This window comes from Octopus bimaculoides, chromosome 6 (assembly GCF_001194135.2).
Source record: "Octopus bimaculoides isolate UCB-OBI-ISO-001 chromosome 6, ASM119413v2, whole genome shotgun sequence".
Taxonomy (NCBI): Eukaryota; Metazoa; Mollusca; class Cephalopoda; order Octopoda; family Octopodidae; genus Octopus; species Octopus bimaculoides.
Window position 1 is genome coordinate 23,616,248 of NC_068986.1, and position 5,484 is coordinate 23,621,731.

The following is a 5,484-nucleotide window of genomic DNA, read 5'->3' on the forward strand; positions in this document are numbered from 1 at the left end:
TATATATATATATATATACATATATATATATGTGTGTGTGTGTATATATATATATATATCAGATGTCCATGCTTGTAGTATCGATATATAGAGATTTATATTTACTGATAGATATACATGCATAGATACACACGCACACACACACACACGCATATAGCATGAGTGTGTGTGTCTGTGTATGTGTGTGTGTGTGTGCATTTTGCGTATGTGTGTCTGTGAGTGTATAATAGTTTTACTTCGTTTTGTCAGTATTAGGTGTTTGAAAAATGACTGAACAGCGAAGTAGCAGTCTTAATAGCCGGTATGTAATGACGGATGATAAAAACAAAAAAACCCCAGAAGCAACAATAATTCTGTGTACACGAATTCATCAGTACATGAATGACCGCAGAGATACATGCGATTCGTGAAATTCAGAATGAATTTTAGACAGGCTTATCGTATGAAATTACTGTCTAAAAACACACTTATTATCAGCTTTTGTAGATGCAGAAAGTGGGGCGGTAATCACGAAAAGAGACAACATAAAGACATCGAACGTATTTTGTATAAATTCTGCCATGGACGGGGGATACTTCTGAAGGGGGAAAAAATAATCTTTGAAGATGAAAAATGATATAAATGTCGGTAAATTGCTTACATTCCTTCAAGCTAGCGGCCCTGTCATTTATTTAATTACTAAATATCAGGGAAAAGCGCTTTCAAGTGATGTTTTTATTGAAGCCTTGTATATTTGCATGTTTTCTTTTATATTGTGTAGTGTCACGTGGTTTTGTTAATATTTTATAGGTGTCTAATATCGCTATGGAGTCGATCCGCCCATTCATTGGGGGAGGATCGTCACGAATCTTCGTTTTCCCCTTGTGTATCCCTATCTACCTCATTTTACTGATGATACGTTAGGAGCACGGACATGCTATATATGTATGCAGGTGTGTGTATGTGTCAGTATTCCCGTGAGTGTGTGTGTTTGTGTGTGTATGAGACTGTGGAACCACAGCGTGTTTCATACATGGGCACTTAGATATTCGATCAACTAAAACACGTACCCTTAACGTAATTTTTAGGCAGAATCAGCGCGTCACAATCTCTGACAAGTCGGTTCTTTGAATAGGGCTTCCACACAGTTCATGTCAACGCAGTGTCACTCTTATCACTTTAGCCGATTCAAGGTTATGGCAATAGGCAATTGATAGCTCACAATGCAATCGGGCTTGTACCAGAGGAAATTATTAACCACTTGGCTAATATTCCCTTTCACTCCAATGAAACCCTGAATCGCTTATGTAGAAATCTTTGAAGCACCATGGATTCTTTGAATTCAAAAGGTTCATTGAATCTATTTATATGGAGAATACAATTAAGAAATGCAATAAAATAAATTAATACCCCCATTATGAAAGAAAAGGATTTTTCTAGAAACTTTTTCACTTTAGGTTTTGGAGAAATGATGTTTCATTTTTATTACAGTTGCATCAAAAAAGGACATTTTGATGCCAGATCAGTTTGGATGCAATCTTCAGGGTCTAATCAATTAGGCTGCATTTTTTTTTGTTCATTAGAGTGGAAAATCCTTGTTTGCAAAGGTAAATTGTTACAAAAGGCAGCAGCTTTTTGACTGCTTCCTTATGCCAGAAGAAAAATTTTTTTTATCGTAACAAGGAACACGTTTTTTTTTTATATAATTTTACTTATGTCCAATGAGTTCCCATTACCTCCAAGGATTTCGTATTCACACCACTTGGAGTAATTTACCCCGGTTCTATGTCACCTCGTTGTGAGGATCTGGGAAACAATTGTTTTGTTTGCATATTTATTCTTAACTCGTCTAGGCACATTCAGACACCAAATTATGTTGCGCACTGTAATGTATGTCACAGGAGGATAACTTCTCATCTTTACGACTACAGTATTCAAAACATTCAGCTCATTACCTCATGCCATTCTAGGGCACCAGTGCTTCGACCTGTGTCCCGTCAGCCAAAACCAGCGAGAACTTTGAGCCTAAACGAAACTGCTGGTTATATACTTTCAGCGAACAAATATTTTGTTGATCAGTGCTTATATCTGCCAATTGATAAAAGAAAAAATCGTTATTTGCATTGTGGACCAACATATATGGAAGTATTATTTATATTCGTATTTTATTCTTAACATGTTTAGGCAGGTTCAGAGGCAAAATAAACCGGTCGCTGTAGTGTACGTCATAGAAGAATAACTTCTCTCTTTTACGACGACAGTGTGTTCGACACACTCGGCTTATTGACAAACGGCATTCTGGTATACCGGTGTTCCGACATTCTATCTCTTGTTAGCCAGAATCAGTCGTAACTATGAGCCTAAACGAAGCCGCTTGTTTATTGGTCGGTGTTATTTAGTAGATCGATATAACAGCTTTCCAGTAATGAGCATTCTGACTGAATACTTTATTTTTTCTAACTGGAAAGTATAACTTCTAGAAAATATGACCGTTGTTTCTAGCAGGTCAAGAAACCTTGTACAGGATTTTTCGTTGGGTTTACATAAAGATTCTATAGTTCATTTTAGTTCTTACAATTCCCTCTTCCTACATTGAATAAATTTTATTTCTTCCCCAAATACCTCTGCTATGAAGAAGAGATACAATGAATTTTCGAGCAAATTCTTTAAGCTAGATTATTTCTGGGTAGAAACAGTTAAAATCCGCAAATTTATTTTATAGTTTTCCTCTCAGTACACCGGAAATATCTCGTTTTTTTTTTCTTTTCTATTGAAATCACTCTTACAAGTGCAGACCACTGATAATTTCCGTGAGTTTTAGCAGTTAATTCTATTTCACATAGTATTTCTGTGATTAGCATGACTTAATTAATTTTCAGTTAACGATTTTACTCTTGCAGGAATCCTGATAATAACAGGTTATCCTCTCGGATATTCGTTTCGTTAGTAATTTTGGAATCAAAAATTACTGTTCACTTCACTGAGCGAATGGACTTGTGATCTTTTTTAACATTAAGTTATAGTGAACTATATTGTGCTCAAACAGGGATTGACAGAGGTAGGACTGCTCCTCAATATTTGAATGAAATATTTTAAAATGACTAAATTAAGGGTTTGATGAAATAACTTAATATAATATAAAGATTTGCAAAGGGTATTTATGGAAATGTGGAGTCGAGTAATTACGAAGCGAGCCGCTATGCGATTAATCGACCTACTAGAAGTAGCCCCACAAGCATTCTCAAATCACACATTATTATTTTTAAAATGACGCAATGAAAAATGAGGGAATGAAAAATAGACGTAATAGCTATGGATCATAAGTTCTTCTCAATCACAATTACCTAGGAACTACACAAATACATCACCACCAATCAGCACCACCATCACCTCCCAGTACAATCACACGACCACCATCACCCACCAACACGACCACCACAACCACTACCATCACAACTGCCACCACCCACCAATAACATTACTACCACCAACACCACTTAGCATATTTCATATATTGAGTATCACAACCATTCCTGCTCGCAGGAACGTTAGCACGCCTAGTGAAATGCTTAGCGCTATTTCGTCTGCCGTTACGTTCTGAGTTCAAATTCCGCAGAGATCGACTTTGCCTTTCATCCTTTCGGGGTCGATTAAATAAGTACCAGTTACGCACTGGGGTCGATGTAATCGACTTAATCCCTTTGTCTGTCCTTGTTTGTCCCCTCTATGTTTATCCCTTTGTAGGCAATAAAGAAATAAGAAACGTTAGCACGCTGGGTGAAATGCTTAGCTGTATTTCGTCTGTCTTTACGTTCTTTGTTCAAATTCCGCCGTGGTCAACTTTGCCTTTCATCCTTTCGGGGTCGATAGATTAAGAAACAGTAACGTACTGGGGTGGATCTAATCGACTTAATCCCTTTGTCTGTCCTTGTTTGTCCCCTCTATGTTTAGTCCCTCGTGGGCAATAAAGAAATAAGAAACGTTAGCACGCTGGGCGAAATGCTTAGCGGTATTTCGTCTGCCGTTACGTTCTAAGTTCAGAGTCGACCTCGGTGGAATTTGAACTCAGAACGTGATGACTGACGAAATACCGCTAAACATTTCACCCGTAGTGCTAACGTTTCTGCCATCTCGCCGTCGTATACTAGTAAAATATTGTCATTGCAAGTGATATGAAGATGGAGTTTAAGCAGATACAGCATTTTTACACAGTCACAACGTGTAGATTTATATATACATACACATACATAAATTCTTTTCATTTTGCCAAATAAACACACGCACTATATATTTGTTCTTCACTTGTTTATTACTGTTCTTATTTTAACTCACGTCCATCGTCCGGAAATCTTTCGTCACACATCTGTGACCTGTTCAGCGACACTTTCCGGCCTCGCGTGCAATCCTTGCTCCGCTTAATCCATTATGTTCTTCCAGGATGTGTATCTTTATATTCACATGCGTTTGCGTCTGTATTTGTGTGTGTGCGTGCATGCGCGCGCTTGTATTTGTGTGTGTATACATGTGTGTGTACCTGATCATCCCGAAAGACAACAATATCTGTTTCAACATACGGTTTTACATCAAGAATCTTGCAGCACAAATTTGTAAACACACACACACACACACACACACACACACACACACACACACATACACTCACACACATAAACACACACATGTGTATGTATATATGCATATATATATATATATATATATATATATATATATATATATATATGCGTGTGAGTGTCTGTGTGCGTGTATGTATATTTGCTGTGTGTATAAACTGTTTGGCTACTTATTTCTCCGATGTAGCCACCTCTGACAAAATGCCAATGATGGTCAAACATTCATTATATACTCATGCGAAATCGAATGCATGTGTGCATTTCATTCACAGTTGATTGAACCGATAGGATAGAGAATAATTAAGTGAAAAGCTTACAGTTAGTATCCATTCCACAAGGCTTTTCTGCTATTCAGATTATATACCACGAGGCGTTTAGTGGCGTAATATTGAGTAATGTAGCTTTGATCTTTAGATGTCACGTGCAGTTTTTAATTAACAAGTGTTACGCTAATTTGCATTTCTGGGATCTACCGTTTGTATTGAAAAACGAACAAAACCATAGTAGACGTGGATCCTATTTTGTTTTCATCTGAACGAAACTCATATATAACCTTCATAAGCAGCAGCACATTTTAATAGTTGTTGACTAAGAGCCTGAAACATAAAGAGAATGTAAAAGATATTAATTTAAAACCTCCTAAATTTGATCAGACTCAAACTTTGATCAGACTCAAACTTACATATCATTTGTTCTTTGAAAGCTAATCAACTTTGCATGAAATTTAACTCCCCCTCTTTTGTATACAGTCACATCTTTGTGACTGTATACAAACTATCTAACACATGATTAAGCGCCTCGTCTCGCTTTCTCTTTCTCTCTTTGTCTCTGTATATATATATATATATATATATATATATATATATATATATAT